General features: G+C 36.9%; 1 long non-coding RNA gene across 1 annotated transcript; it reads left to right on the top strand.

The window, feature by feature from the left end:
* The first annotated feature begins 434 nt into the window (after positions 1-434).
* On the top strand, positions 435-16,568 carry LOC137043720 (uncharacterized). The gene is made up of 3 exons (XR_010898563.1): positions 435-491; positions 1,426-1,576; positions 16,371-16,568. It is a non-coding gene; the product is annotated as an uncharacterized lncRNA (long non-coding RNA).
* Positions 16,569-16,856: the final 288 nt, after the last annotated feature.

Raw genomic sequence — 16,856 nt, forward strand, 5'->3', positions numbered from 1 at the left:
CCTTGTCAGATACAGATCAATGCCCCAACTGAATATCTGTGCAAATGTATCTTCTTCTTTTTTAGGATGATAAATGACTTTATCGTCATGGCAATAAACGTTTCCCTCTGCTGGAAGAAAGATAGGCTCTCTGGATAGATTCCAGAGTATATTTATCTGTTCTGCTTAAAATGTGCAAGTGACATTTCTGATTGGTTCCTCAAGTGCCTCGGGGTTCAATGTAGAGTTCAACCAAAAATGAAGATTCAGTCTTCATTTACTCATCCCTTTGTCGTTTCAAACCCATATGACTTCTACTAAAGGAGATGTTTTAAACAAGGTTTGTGATGTGTTTTTTTCCCCATTCAATGAAAGTAAATGGTGACCATGACTAAGTCTTGTATAAGTCTTTATATTGTCAGTCTTTTATTTTGTTTCTCTGCAACTCTTCCTTATCAGTTTCCCGCTCTCCGTTTGGTACCACGGTCTGCGCGTCATTGAGTTCATTCACCGTAAGTTCCTCATTTCATTCAGTTTGTGGTCTGGTATTGTTTGTGTGCCGTGTACATGCTGTTTCATTGCCTTTCATCTACTTTCATTACTAGAGTTTGTTTTATTAATAAACCTTTTCTTTATTCTAACTGTTTGAACTCCATCATCATCATCATCATCATCATTTGGACTAAACGTGATATATATTTTAAGTCTTTTGAAGCTTATATATCTTGGTTGACAGACATTCTGCTACGCTTCTCTTTTTGCATTTGACTTAAGAGATAGAATCATACCGACGATGTGAGTGAATAAATGATAATGGAATGAAGTGATGAAAATGACAGAAGCCATGCTTTTTCCATTCAGTGAAAGTGGAGGGGGACAAACAAGAATGTAAAAGTTGATAACATGACTATGGAATAATGAGATTTATTCCATTTGTTTTGAAACCTCTGAGGAACATAACTCAATAAGTAAATAGCATGTGACATATTTACACACACACACACACACACACACACACTGCCTTTTTTGTCCTATTTGTTCACCATATTTACTTTCTTCATACATCTCCTTCTGCGTTCCACAGAAGAAAGAATGTCTGAGTTTGTAACTATATGTATTTGACATGACAAATTAAATCATACAATTTTGGAATGACGTGAGGGTGAATAAATGATGACATTTTTAGCTGAACGAACTATCCCTTTAAGAGGAAACATATCACTTTTTTGAGTAAATGATGTGTCTTGCACTGCCTTGAGCTAAAAGGATTTGCGCATATTGTCTTATTTTGTCACACAATCATCATGCAAGAATGATGTAGAATGATGTCCTATGGGAGCAATGTTTCAGGCAACCAAAACTCGCAATGCTTTGTTGTATCTGTTTTGTTTGAAGCACACTAGGAACTCTAAACAAGTCTGCATCGTCTTTTGCTTTGATACGCAGCCTCTATTACTCATTACGAGGCCTGACTGACTGTCTCCTTGCCAACACTCAATGTGGCTCATAAAAGACCAAGCAGATGCAGAAAATGTTTTACCCTGCAAGGGAGGAAGGCACGTCTGCGAGCTACAGCACCGGCACTAGCATCTGGAAGGTATAGTACAAACTTATGTATTAGAACCGGCGAGCGTGGCTAACACATACTGGTTATTTGATAAATAGTTTATGCAAATGTTTGTGTGGGTGCATTTGACACCTTATGGATGACCCTGAAAAACTGAGGCGTTTATTACAGTCTAACTGAACCTAGATGGCAATGAACATTTAAACCTGAGGTTTAAAACGTGTAGGTGCTGTTTGGTGTGTTATCATAAGTCATGGTGTACAGAATGCAGTCTACTGTTTGTGTGGGAGTGATTACATCAGACTGTCACGAGATAAAATGCTATAATGATTCAAATTTGTGCCGATGGTAACCAAATGCAGAAAACTAATGAGTCTTTACGCATCTTTAAGAATGTTTACCAAGAGTTAATTTTTTAATGTATATAAACTATACAAAAACTCAAACAATACTATTAAATATGACCTTAAATACTCATTTAAGCAAAATATTTATGCTACATTTGCTCAAATGTGATCTTAACAAAAATATTGCCGCCCTTTAACTAACCTAAGATAGTGACCTAACTAGCCAATGTGGTGCAGTCCAGACTAAAGCACAGCCCCACACTGCCCCCTTTGGCACAGTGAGGGAACTGCCGGTACAGTACATGCACCTGTAGGTTTCTTGTTACTTAAACTTCAGCAACTTTTAGGTCACTTTGCCATTTATGTTTCTGGAATATTCAGATTTGACAGATTTATTTTTTTTAAAACCTTTTTTTTTTTTTAATTTTTTTTTTTTTTTTTATGCCTTGCCGTCATTATTTGTTTTTATTTTTTAATAGATTTTAATGTTTTATTTTCAGTATGCAAATTAAAATGCACAGTTACAATATTAATTACATTAAAACTAAACAACAAGTGAAATAAACCATTTTAATTTTATTAAATAATCTAAACAATATATACTGTTCAAAAAAATTTTTTTCAAGAATTATAACTATGATATTATATATATATATTAATATATTTAGAATTCATTAAATAAATAAAAGAGCTTAAAAGTCTTCAGACATTTTTCTCCTAACATATGTAAAATATAATTTCTACCTCAAAATCCCATTATTTACACTTAATAAACAATGCAAGGTGTAATGGAATTTAAATTTTGCTGGATATCTTCATTTCAGGAAAAAAAGTATGCAAGTTTGTCCACTGATGACATTGTTAGTGAACAAATAAACTAATGAAAATCAGAAAGATTTTTTATTTTCTTCGACAGGGCCAAAATAGTCCATATAAGAAATATTTGAATGTATGCACTAGTCTGATCAAGATTAATGTTAACAAGTCTCGTTTTGATCTCTCTTGATAGTCTCTCTTCTGTGATGAAGTTGCAGTCTAGTGTTTACTGATTGCATGGCTTTTCCTTTTATCTGCTGGTCCCTTGTGAATGAGTGCAAAAAAGTGCACATTTAAATTCGACTTCATTCATTGAAGGCTCCTGGGGATCCCTATATGAACTCATTTCCAGTGAAGAATAAGTGAAGAAGTGCTGAAAAAAAAAAAATACTCAGCTGTGGAGTCTTGTTATGCCTCACCACCCTAACGGAGGTCACACAGGATGTCTCGCTATGATAAAATGAATCCACCCGTTCCAATCCATGCACAATTTCCTTGTATGATTAGACATGAACTGCTGCTTCAACAAAGGCCATGAACCAATCACAGGGGGGCAACAGGCTGGCAGCCCACTTTGCAAGCTCACTAGAAGCATGTACACGCTTGATGAGTGTGAGCCTGAGTGACTAAAATGTTGCCGTGGGGACACACAGAAGTCACTCAGATAGATTAATTTAACTCTGATAAAACTGATCAGCAGCAAATTTCAGTTCGCTGTCCTGAGGTTCAGGATTTATCAGGGAAGGCACTTGAAAATATAATTAATTCAGCAAATCATGCCCCCAAATAACATTTGACCTGAAATTGCAGCGGGAAATCTGTGTCCCCTGTGGTCATTTCACCGTGCTTGCCTTGTTTTGTGTTATTGCGAATAAGTTCAGCAGACCTTCAAACATGAAAGGCATAAACAATGAATGTGACACTCCCACTACATAAAGCAGGAGGCAGACTAGTTTTCATACCATGAAATCAAAATGGACAATTGTTATTTCGCATCCATGCACATCATCGTTTTTGCCAAAATAACTTCTTCTCCCTCTTGCTCTGTGATCTCATCTCTTCTCTAATGATGTGTTTACTGCCGTGAGGGCGGGACAACCTGTCACTCACATGACATCACAGCAGTAGAAAACCACAACCATCCAATCAATTCCCCATGGATAAAATCAATCCCGCCCTAAAAAAATGTCTTGTTTGAGAAGCCATATATACTATATAGGGAAGAAAAGACTAATCTCAACTTTGGTTTCATGTCAACTTTAATCTAGGGTTAAGCGTTATTACAAACATGTAATTCTGAAAGGGAGTTAGCATTTCTTAATTCACCCAAAAAGGAAGATTCTGTCATTAATTACTTACCCTCATGTTGTTCCAAAACTGTAAGACATTAGTTTAACTTACTACTTTAATGAAATCTGCTTTCGGCCCCTCCACTGACAGCTATACAACCACTAAGCCCTAAAATGTAGTATAAAAGTAAATGCATTGGAGATTAATATTTTGTTAATAAAGTGGTAAACTATGCGTTTTTTGTGTGTGTGAGTGTGTGCAAACAAAGCACTTGCGTTAGCCTGGCAAGCCAGACCCCCATCAAGATGTTTGTTCTGGAAACTCACCATAGACAGGGCTCAATCCGAGGGGCGGGATAAACGGTTGTCTTTCAAACTCCCTCTGCACGCGATAGGATAGCGCTACACCAACCAGAGCAACGAAGGTGAAGCAGAGCTCGTTGACAGATTAAACTTTTGCCGTATCCGTTCGGCAAAACTCAGAACACATCTTCCCTTCTTAAGAATGACTTCAGTGCCGTTCTTTGTTCTTTTTTCAGAGAAAAGCTTAACTCCAAGTCTTCCAGAGTCGCGGTCAAAGCTTATTCGAAAGACCACCGCCGTTCACCAGTTTCTGTGTTCACTAGAAGCACGCAAACGCAACTCGGCCGTCATTAAGCCCCACCCACCGACTCTATACACGATGTGATTGGCCCGACCAGAGTTTGGCGTTTACAGCTCAGAAGTGTATTGAGAGTTGCTAGACGACGCTCGCAGCAGATTAGATTTGCTGCCGCTAGGATGCGTCTACATTTCTAGGCTACACTTGTGTTGCTTCATAAAGTCACACAGATTACTTTAGGGACCTTTATGGGGCTTGAAAATCTTTGCTAAGCTGTCAATGAAGAGACAGAATGCTCTCATAGTTTATCAAAAAGATCTTCATTTGTGTTCTGAAGATGAGCGAAAGTCTTACGGGTTTGGAACAACATGAGGGTGAGAAATGAAGGACAGAATTTTCATTTTTGGGTAAACAAACATTTTAATCATGGGTTACAAAGTCCTAATCCAAAGTGGCTCTGACCTAAATTGAGATGACAGAGAGACCGTGTAAAACACTGCGGTACTGAAATGTTACTGCTAATTGTTTGGCATCAGACAAACTAAAACTATAATAAACGATGCTGGCTTCATTAAATATGCATACACTTTGTACTGGCACAGGAACTTTAACAGGCTGTTTTTAGTTAAAAATGACAGGAGAGATGGCAATTACATTAACTGGAGGGAAGAAGAATATTACTCCAGTTAGATAACCTGTGTATGTTAGTGGTTTGCAATCTCTAGTGCTGTTGCCTTGCGGATGAGAGGCCGGAACGCATTGAGAGTTTTCTGTTTTAGTTGAAAATGGTGTCATGTAAGTGGCCCTGCAAAGTATTTTACAATGGAAATGAATCACTTAAAAACTAACTTTTGCTGGACAATAATTAGTTTCTAGGGCTGCTGTATAGCCAGATCTCTCTTCTATTCATCTCCTGTTATCACTGTAAAGCTGCACTGAAACAATCTTTTATTGTGAAAAATGCTATATAAATAAAGGTGACTTGACATAAGAACTAATTTGGCACACTAGCAGTTAGTCAAGAGGTAATACTATTCTGATTCAAATAAGGCAAATCAAACTTAGACGTATACTTACAGCCCTAAAGCAGATTTACATAGCAACATTTTCGCAGATGTGCATTAAAACACTTTATGCTTGTTGCACACTGGCTGCATTGTTTTAAAAAGGATACTTATTATGGAAATCATATACTTTAAAGGAATTGATTTATTTAAGTGAAAAAATAGTAAATAGTAAAATTTATATTTTATGCAATTAGCTGAATTTTAGAGTGCATTTTGACCCACTTAAGTAGGACTTAAAACATGTTTCTATAATTTTATAAATAATTTGAAATATTGATAAGCATGTATTGCCTAATTTCAAATGCCTATTATCTGGAGTACAGTTTTTTAAATATTTGTTTTATTTACAGTATGTTCAAAACAGTTAAGCAATTATCACCATTCTTATAGCCTAAATGGCAGGAGAATGCCATTTGAAATCCATAGATATGTCAAAAATTAGCATATTGTGATAAAGTTCATAATTTTCCATAATGTAATGATAAAAAATAAAATTTAATATATTTTAGACTCATTGCACACCAACTGAAATATTTCAGGTCTTTAATTGTTTTAATACTGATGAGTTTGGCATACAGCTCATGAAAACCCAAAATTCCTGTCTCCAAAAATTAGCATATCATGAAAAGTTTCTCTAAACGAGCTATTAACCTAATCATCTGAATCAACTAATGAACTCTAAACACCTGCAAAAGATTCCAGAGGCTTTTCAAAACTCCCAGCCTGGTTCATTACTCAAAACCGCAATCATGGGTAAGACTGCCGACCCGACTGCTGTCCAGAAGGCCATCATTGACACCCTCAAGGGAGAGGGTAAGACACAGAAATAAATTTCTGAACGAATAGGCTGTTCCCAGAGTGCTGTATCAAGGCACCTCAGTGAGAGGTATGTGGGAAGGAAAAAGTGTGGCAAAAAAACGCTGCACAACGAGAAGAGGTGACCGGACACTGAGGAAGATTGTGGAGAAGAACCGATTCCAGACCTTGGGGGACCTGCGGAAGCAGTGGACTGAGTCTGGAGTAGAAACATCCAGAGCCACCGTGCACAGGCGTGTGCAGGAAATGGGCTACAGGTGCCGCATTCCCCAGGTCAAGCCACTTTGGGCTACAGAGAAGCAGCACTGGACTGTTGCTCAGTGGTCCAAAGTACTTTTTTCGGATGAAAGCAAATTTTGCATGTCATTCGGAAATCAAGGTGCCAGAGTCTGGAGGAAGACTGGGGAGAAGGAAATGCCAAAATGCCTGAAGTCCAGTGTCAAGTACCCACAGTCAGTGATGGTCTGGGGTGCCATGTCAGCTGCTGGTGTTGGGCCACTGTGTTTTATCAAGGGCAGGGTCAATACAGCTACCTATCAGGAGATTTTTGAGCACTTCATGCTTCCATCTGCTGAAAAACTTTATGAAGATGAAGATTTCGTTTTTCAGCACGACCTGGCACCTGCTCACAGTGCCAAAACCACTGGTAAATGTTTACTGACCATGGTATTACTGTGCTCAATTGGCCTGCCAACTCTCCTGACCTGAACCCCATAGAGAATCTGTGGGATATTGTGAAGAGAAAGTTGAGAGACGCAAGACCCAACACTCTTATTTACAAAATGAGTGTAAATATTGTTTACTCCAAGTATAGACAGCAATACATATTGTGCAAATGGTTATAGATACTTAAGTAATATATATATAAAAAAAGCAATATGCTATTTTTAATTATTGGTAAAAATAATTAATTTGCCAACCACGTTGAAAGGTTGGCAAATTAAAAGGAAAAAATATGTTTAAAAAAAAGAATAATAAAAAATTATATAATTTAAATATATTATATTAAAAAATTATAAATAAATAAATTAATTAACAAAATATATATATATTTTTTATAAATATATATTTTTTTAATATAATATATTTTATATTGATATGTATATATATCATTGCTCTTCCAAGTGATGAGTAAATGACGAGATTGACGGCCAAAAAAGTGCATCTAGCCATCTTAAAAGTAATCCATACTACTATATAATAAAGGTCTTCTGAAGTGTGTGTAAGAAAAATATCCTTATTTATAATTTTATAAACTAAAGTAACTATAGCTTACATAATATCGGATTATTCCGATATAGGAAAGAGGAGCTTGTTGCCCAGTCCTGTTTGTGTGAAATGCAAGAGGCATCAAAGCTTACGGTACTCCTATCAGACCGAAGCTAGTTATTTTAGTCTGTGAAGTTTTAAATATGAATATTTTTCATACAAAAACAAAGGATGGCTTGAGGGTGAGTAAATAATTTCCTTTTTGAGGTGAACTATTGTCACAGGTGTGTGCAGGCAGGAAGACGAAGACAGACAGATATAATTCCAAATGGGATTTACTCTCAAAGACAGGCAAGAGAGGTAGATGGGCATCACCACAACACACAACTTGCATAGGGTGCATCTCAATCTGCTCCCTAGTTCAGTAGTCAGGGCACTGATTAGGGAATCAGTCAATCGGACTCCCTGGTCAGTGCCCTGACTACTGAACTAGGGAGCGGATTGAGACGCACTCACAGACAATATCGGACACTGAACTGAAACTGAACTAAACCTATATACAGGTGTTAATGATGGTGACTGATGAGTGCACAGATGAACGTGATATAGTGTCCATAACAACAAATGAGGGATGTAGGCAGGTGATGACAAAACATCCAAAACTAAAAAAGTCCAGAACTAAGGGGAATGTGACAACTAAGGGGATAATTGTTTACTCAGTATTGATCTTCAAGGATCAAATTCAAGTTCATATCATATAAATGTAGAAGGCAAAGACCCCCAAGAGAAGCGTCCTACCCAAAATCAGCAGCTTAATCATTTCCCAAAATATTAAGTTGAAACATTTTGAAAAGAGCATCAAAGTTATAAATTATTGAATAAACACTACTGCATAAATATTCCTCAGGAAGGATTATGTTCCATGGCGCATGAGAAACACAACAAGGCACACAAGAATATAATTAGATCATAACATATTCACTTTGATTCAAATTAAATATATTTATATGGGGGGAAACATGCTTGATTTCAATCCAAATTGGAAAAAGATGCACTGGCTGTTCAAATAATTTCTCATGCCAGGAAAAAAATCTTTTGTGGAAGCTGTTTTCCCTGCAGAAATTACAGTTACACGTTCGGTTGTGAGCACCAAAAAAAGAAAAAGGGGCAAGTTTTTCTGATGCAGAGTGAAGATAGCTTTTAAAATGAGGGGAAATGAACGCAGGGAACTCCTGTAGAGTTCAGTGTGTGTGGTTGATGGCTTTGTTACGGCACAGATTTATTTTCCTGGGGTGAAATTAAAGGTTGAGTCGGAGGTTTATGGATCAGTGTTTACTGTCGAAACCACATATTTTTGTATGGCTTGAAGAGTATCCTGCCTTCTTCAATGACAATTGTTTATTTGAAACACACCACTTTATTCACACGTGTTGCGTTGCAGAGTGAAAGGGATAGTTTACCTAAAATTTTTCTTTTTTTCATCATTCACCTATATGTCATTAGCAAACCTTTATGACTATCTTTCTTCTTTGGAAAACAGGTGCTGCCTGTTATATAAACACATACATTTGAGTTTGCATAAATAAAAACACATACATTTGAGTTTGTAGCAGAAGAGTGGGCAAGCTTTGGGACATAGGCCTACTCCTTCATCATAACTGCACCTTTAACGGACCGCTCCATCACTTAGTTATGTGCATCCTGTCACCGTTTAAACTGCCTTGTCAGTCAGCTTGTTACAGTTAAAATCCTCCACATTCAATGTAATTTAATTTCCTACCGTATCGGAGAGAAATGTAATAGCACATTGAATTGCCACTTGTGGGTCTTTTATGTGGAGAACTCTCCTCCTGTGTTTGCATAATTCTGCATTTAAAGGTTAATGACCAAATGTATCTTAATAAAAGTTCAGAATGCTGTTGCAGATGAAATATAATGTGGATAACATTGGATAAATATATTTGAGTCAGGTTTAGATGATTATTAATCACTCAAACCCCATTATCCAGACCGCTCTGTTTACCGTTGGTCTCGCTCATATGCCGTGTTTCTAGTTTTTAAACAAGTTATTTGTGTTTGTAGTACTAATGGAATAAAGTATGCATTAATCTGCACTTCGGATATGTGCCGCTCTGCATATTCACTTTACATGCACACTTTATGCACAAATGAGATTTTATTATTTTATTGTGCCTATTATAGTACTGATCAAAACATTTCCATTTGAGTTTCACAAAAAGAGGATAAGTAAATGATGTCTTTCCTCTCAAATAATACTTTGGATAAAATATTACTTGAGGAAAGACATCATCCTTGGCATTATAAAATCAATAAAACTACAATCCCCCAGGCCTTGATTCATATTTACCAATGGTCTATGAAACATGGCGTAATAGAGTATACATTTTTCAGTGCTTGCTTAACTTTCAATAATATATAGCCTCAACTAATAATTTTAAGTCTCTGTATAGCAATCACTGTTTTTAACTTTGAGACATGGAAACTACTCACTTCAGCTTGTGAAAACAATATGCTTTCATCTGCTGTGGCTGAATGAAAATATTGCCTATTCATAACCGCTCTCATTGTTGTACATTCACAGTGTGGACAATAAACATGAACTTCTGATCTTGTCCAAGTTTTAATGCAGTTGTAAAATTATCTGTTCCTTTTCACTAGGTGATAAAGTTCTCGACAATGCCATCTGATCTTGTTACAGGTGTGGGAGTTTTTTTGGCATCCAGAGTCTGCTCAATTTTCACTGGGCTGCTTTTGAACGATGAATTTACTGACCCACGCGACATGATGTATTTGTTGAACTTCATTTGTCAGCATCAGGTTTATTAAAGCTGGGCTCCTTCATACTTAAGGGACACAATCTGAGCCACATTTGATCACAGAAACACAACACTGAACGTTGATAACATCTCAGGGTGCTTCAGTGTACTAGTATCTGTACTTTTACAATGAGTTTATTAAATGCAAGGCTGTACAATTATCAAGGATGTAACCATGCCTTGAACATTGGGCCAGACCAAGCCATTTTGTGTCTTAAAGGGGTGATGAGAATTGAGAAATCAACTTTCTCTTGAGTCTTTGATATATAAAAGGTCATGGTAATATAAGAATATCCTGTTTCAGAGCTGATTAGTAAAAGAAAAAGCTTTTATAGACACCAGGCCCAGAAAACGATGCTCTCAAATCAATGACGTATTAGAAAGGGGAAACACTGCCTCTACAGATAAATGTGTACGTGTAAATTCTGTAGCCCTGCCCACTGACTCGTGGCGCTAAGCGAGCAATACACATAGAAAGATAATCGTTTGTAAACAAGACACAGGTCAACACTGGATTTGTACATATTGAGATTAAAACTCAATGTGCCTTCACAGTGATGTGCCTTCTATATTGGATCTGACAGAAATGGTGCAACACACTTATGTGAGTAAAACATGTTTTTTTTAAATATGTGATAGTATTGCATTGTTACAGATATTGATTATGTGTACGTGTCTAACAGAAAATACCTTAGCATGCGGTCACATGCTGGAGAATCCCTTATTTGCTGGTTCATTGCAATTTGGGATCAGAACAGATCAGATCAGATATGTTATGGGCCAGGGACACGGCTCGCAGAGCCCAACGTCCCAGGGGTATGTGTTTTTCAGACCAAAACGTAAGCACGTCGGCAGACCGGTGAATCTTAAATAGTGAAATGTTCAATAAAGTATAAATTGCATCGAATTACTATTTACACTGAGAGGCCACTGGAGGCCAAGTCCAAGTGAAACTTATTTACAAGTGCGTGAACAGATGCAACACAATCGATGACTTGAAACAGACTCCAAAGTGGTTTCCAAGTGAAGTCCATTGCGAAGGTTCCGCCAGTAGTGGACACTCATGCAACGTAAGCAATGACGGACATCTGAGTGAACAAGACGGAGAGAAGTTAGCGAGTGAAGGGCATAATAAAAACAAACTTGGAATGCAGCATAAGAGATGTGGGCTGTGTCTGAAACCTGGAAAAGGCTGCCTTCAGAGGACACATTTGAAGGCATCAAGCCATGTCCGAATCAAATGTTTGCTTCACTTTCTGTCTCCTGAGAGACCTTCATCTGATTGATTTTTGAAGGAAGCATACATGTATCCTTCGCTGCCTTTGATATCCTGGGATTTCCATTCAGTGACAGTTGAGCTGGGGAAAAAAGATGGCTTCCTAAAGTTGCGTTTGCTGGTCAGTTTATGTGTAATTGTATGCTTTTTTTACCAATATGTTCCGCTTCTGGTGTAATTTCTAGCGAGAAATTACTAATGTAGTAATTAAATATGTGTTTAGTTCTCACCAAAGCTCTCTCTATTTTGCTTTAGATCATTGCCTTAGAAACCAGTCTGAATTCATGGGGTGCCTTCATGCACAAATCATTTGTTACATTTATACAGCGGTTTTCAAGGCACTCAAAACACTGCCTTATACAAGCCATTGTCTCATAAGGCAGCGAGGCAACGAGTCAGCTGCCTATGATTTCGGACACAGCCATGATAGTGAACATGGCAAAACCAGGAAACATGAAACATAAAACAAACAAACAAACACACCATAACACAAAAATCTACTATTTTTCCATGTTGTAACTGAATATATCACTATTTTCACTTAGTATTCTATTTGCACGTATCATCTATCACTCAGAAAATAATATAATCTAACGCTTAATATCCTCTATCGCTCAGAAGATGTTATTTTCACTTACCTTAGTGCAAATAGCCGCAGTAATTGAATTTACAGGTCACCTGGCTTACGTAAAAGTCGATCACTCTTTACAGATGGCGTGGTATGTTTGGACAGAAGATGAGACAGAGTTGTTTATTAAACTAATAAAAGAACTGAATTACAGGAATACTGGATTCTAAACAACAAAGAAATGTCACAAATGGCATCACATCATCATCATGTATATATTTTCAATTTTAAATGTCTGTGGAGGAGCTCTGACCTCATTTAAAAGCTTAGAGTCTCTACTTTCTGGAGATATGCATCACTTTGGCATTTGTTTTACACAAAGTAATGTATTTACACTAAATTACTCTGGAACCATTTCCGCCTGGATTTGGCCTACCCAAATTGAAAAGCCTCCCATACACACGTTCAGTGGTCTAAGTTCAAAATGTTGGTGTCATTTTACAGGAAACCCTTTGAAGTTACATAAAACACTGCTAAAAGTGATAAACCGGTTTTCTGAGCTGTAGAAGTAAAGCTAACATTAGATTCGGACGTACCTTGATGCCTACTGACCGTGAAATATGTCCTCCGAGTCCGAAGGCAGCATTTTCCACACTGTAAAAAATTATTTAGAAAAAAAGTTACCTGGTTGCCTTAAAATTTTGAGTTCATTGAAATTAAAATTTTGAGTTAATACAATGAATTTTTTTTGAGATTCGACAACCTTTATTAAAATATTATTAAAAGATTTTGTACGCATATTGGGTAATTGTGTGTGTGTGTTATTTCTGATGATGCAGTGAAACATGCCAAATGATTTATCAATTTTTTTATGTGGTTCAGATACAATAATATTTTGAGTTTCTATTTATTAAACTAATTTCCTTCATTGTATCAACTCAAAGTTTTAATTTCAATAAACTCACAATTTTAAGGCAACTACTTACTTTTTTAAGTTAAACCAACAAAAACCAACCAAATTTTTTTACAGTGCAGGTTTTGGACACTTTCTGAAAAGTGTGAGAAAAATAAGAAATAAGAACAGAAACCTTGTATTTTCATGACGTCTCTGATGTTTCATCAGATGATTTTAAAGATATCCCATTCTAAACTTCCCTTAATAAGAAACTCTAAAAAAAGCTCCAATGTTTAATGTTAAATATACACGTGGGTGGGACTACCAGGAACTGCGTCATAAAAATAGAATACTTACATTGTGATGATTGTTCTTGTGGTATTTTGCTGAAAATGACGAGAAAAACATCTTGTGAATTACAGTGAAGTTTATAAATGGTTTGAATGGTGAAACAGCATTTCATCATGTCAGCCACGTGGTGCTAAAATGCGCTATGACAGTTGATCACATTATCTTGGTTTACTTTAGACTCTTTAGAGAGAGTATATGTTCTTTCCCTCATCTTAAATTGATGTATTAATATTAATTTCACTGATAATAAGCCATGTCTTTGATTCAAATAATAGTGAGCTGCTTGTATGGAGACAAATGAGCAGCTTAAACATGAATGAATGGCTTAAAAGATGAGAATGATGATTCATCTTTCCTCTGTTCTTCAGAATAACGTCCCGCTTAAGTTTCATATCCCCTCATTAGATAAATCAATTGTATTTAAGTAATGTGATAAAAGAGAACTGTCTGCCTTTACCCGCACACTGTGTGAGTAGATTATAACAATGAATAGGATGAGGACATGTCTGCCTTTTGTGAGACTAAAATCACATTACGACTGAAGGACATGACCTTCCCATAACTCTCTCTGGTCTAATGGACTAAATACCAGTGTGGATGTATAAGACAGGACTTTTATTACATTGTACTCAGCTCAAGATGATGCTTGATGAGAATTATATATACTAAGTAATAATTTCAAAATTTTGCTTATTGATTGCACCGAATTGTGATAGTATCGGTTTAAGGGGTCTTCATATATAAACAAACTGAAATAAGTACAGTATTCAAACCCTTAACCCAGTACTTGGTTAAAGCACCTTTACAACCTTTAAAGTTGTTTTGGGTATGATGCAACAGGCTTTTCACATCTGCATTTGGTGATTTTTAGCCATTCTTTTCCTCAGATCCACTCAAGGTTTGTCAGGTTGGATGGGGACTGTCAGTGGACAGACATTTTTAGGTTTCTCCAGAGATGTTTGAAGCCCAGGCTCTGGATGGGCCGCTCAAGGTCATTTACAGAGTCATCGATAAGCTACCCTTGCATTGACTTAACACTGTGTGCTTAAGGTCTGTAAGGTTATGAATGCTCTGCACTAGGTTTTCATTAAAGCCTTCTCTATATTTTGCAGCGTTGAGCTTTCCTTAGTCTGACCCCAGTCCCTGCAGCTGAAAAACACCTCCACAGCATGATGCTGCTACCACCACACTTTACTGCTCATTAGGTATCGTGCAGGTGATGATCACCATACATGATGATCTGAGCTGACGTTCATAAGACCAGAGAATCTTGTTTCTCACTGAGTCAGTCCTTTAGTAGGTCTTTTTTTTTAAAAACAAATTTCAAGTGGTTTTTCATGTGTCTTCACTGAGGAGAGGCTTGGTTGTTTCTGGTTGTTCCAAACTTCATTCATTAAGGATTTTGAAGGCCACATGCAGAATTGTCCCCACGTCTGTGTCTAAACACAATCCTGTCTCTGAGCTCTAAAGGCAGTTCACAAGTTAAGACTTGCAAATAGTCAGATCAAATGTATGCATATCTGGCATGTTGCCTGAGGGTAGGGCTATGTGATATAAAGGCCACATTTCGTACTGATTGGTTCTGCAATTGAACGCGTTCCTCCCAAACTTTGTTTAAAAAAAAACATATCTTTTGACCTCATGGCTTGGAATGCACGTGCCTTTCCATATTATATCCATTCAATTAAATTTGCACAAGTGAACTCCACTCGAATTGTAGTAACATCTGCAAGTGAAATTGGAATGCTCCTGAGCTACCTTTCAAGTGTCCCAGAAAAGGGAATATCTTTGCAAAGTAATTATTAATTTGCAAAGCTGTAAGAATAATTTAAAGTAGTTTAGCATAAGGCAGCAAAATAACAAATATAAAAAAGGAAGGGGTTTAAATACTTTTACAAGTCACTACTTCAAAAACAAAGTAAGAAGTTATGTAGCTGTGACAATACTGTACTCATGAGTTTGTTATAGGTTATGTATTATGGTTACAGTAGCTCAAAGTCAGATTTGAACCAGTGCATAAATTCCTCATCTAATGCATGTGTGCTGCCCATCAGACCATGACTTTGACTTTGCATTTTCAAAATGGTTATATCTTTCCAGAAATATGGCAAGATGTATGTAGGCTACAGTAGATGTATGGCGAGTCTAAAAGGACAAATTTGTCAATGCCAATCTTTGCCTTCAGGTCACGTTTCTGAGAATCCTATATGACTCTAATGAGCACACAGCTCATTTTGCATCTCACTGCAGTCTCATTTCTGCACAAGAAGGCGAACACAATGCCTTCCACTGCCTTCAATAACTAGTCCATTTGTTATAGTATTTTCAGGTCTATTGTTGCTTTTGCTAAGCGGCTGGGCACGGAAATGGATTTGTGGTCAAACCTCTGTTATTAATGGACTTGACTGAGCAGAGTTGGCGGATGAAAATAAGAATGAGAGACTGAAGATGAAAATTGCTTTCAGAAACTTCATAAGACCTCTCTATTGATAGGAGCCTTCTTTCAGCTCTTTGATTAGAAGCATTAACTAAATGTGCACTGGGCCTAATCAAATATTTAGGACTCCCTGGAAGAAGAGATTACAACCTTCCTCGTAAAATAAAGGATACATAAAAACGTAAATATTTATTGCTGTATACAGTCAGGGTGTAGGCTATACATTCCTATTGCCTATGTTATTGTCCAAATTAATAATTTGATCAGATATAGACTTAGTTTTGATTACATTAATAATTTATATTTTACCAACAGGGCTTGCGAATGAAAGAAGGCCGACAGAAGAGGAGTCCAAGTCGACCAGAAGAAGGCTTTAAACCGATCAGAGACGTTGCATCGAGGCTGATGTTCATCCATTTACCCCTTTCTTAGAAAATTGATGGACTCATTCAGAGCCAGGGTCCATTATGGCTCTCAGTAATGGAGACTTTTTTAAACCAATTTATTATTTAAAGTTACGATCAAAACCACTAAGATAACCGCATAAACCCTTGATATTTGGAAAGCTGTAATGGTTCTGCCTCACCTTTCAGATTCACCAAGCTGACAGCATCATCAGTTTAAGGAGAATGCAGAAATATCTTGAAATATCTTGTCCTGCTCTAATGGCAAACTCTAGTTCTAGCATTGAAAACATAACCCTCTGATAACACTTAACCATTCATTGTAATATTTCATTTAGCATTGCAAAGGGGATTTCTGTAATATTAAACTGGATTTAAACTTGTACATTAGAGTGCA

This window comes from Pseudorasbora parva, chromosome 2, assembly GCF_024679245.1.
Source record: "Pseudorasbora parva isolate DD20220531a chromosome 2, ASM2467924v1, whole genome shotgun sequence".
Classification (NCBI taxonomy): Eukaryota; Metazoa; Chordata; class Actinopteri; order Cypriniformes; family Gobionidae; genus Pseudorasbora; species Pseudorasbora parva.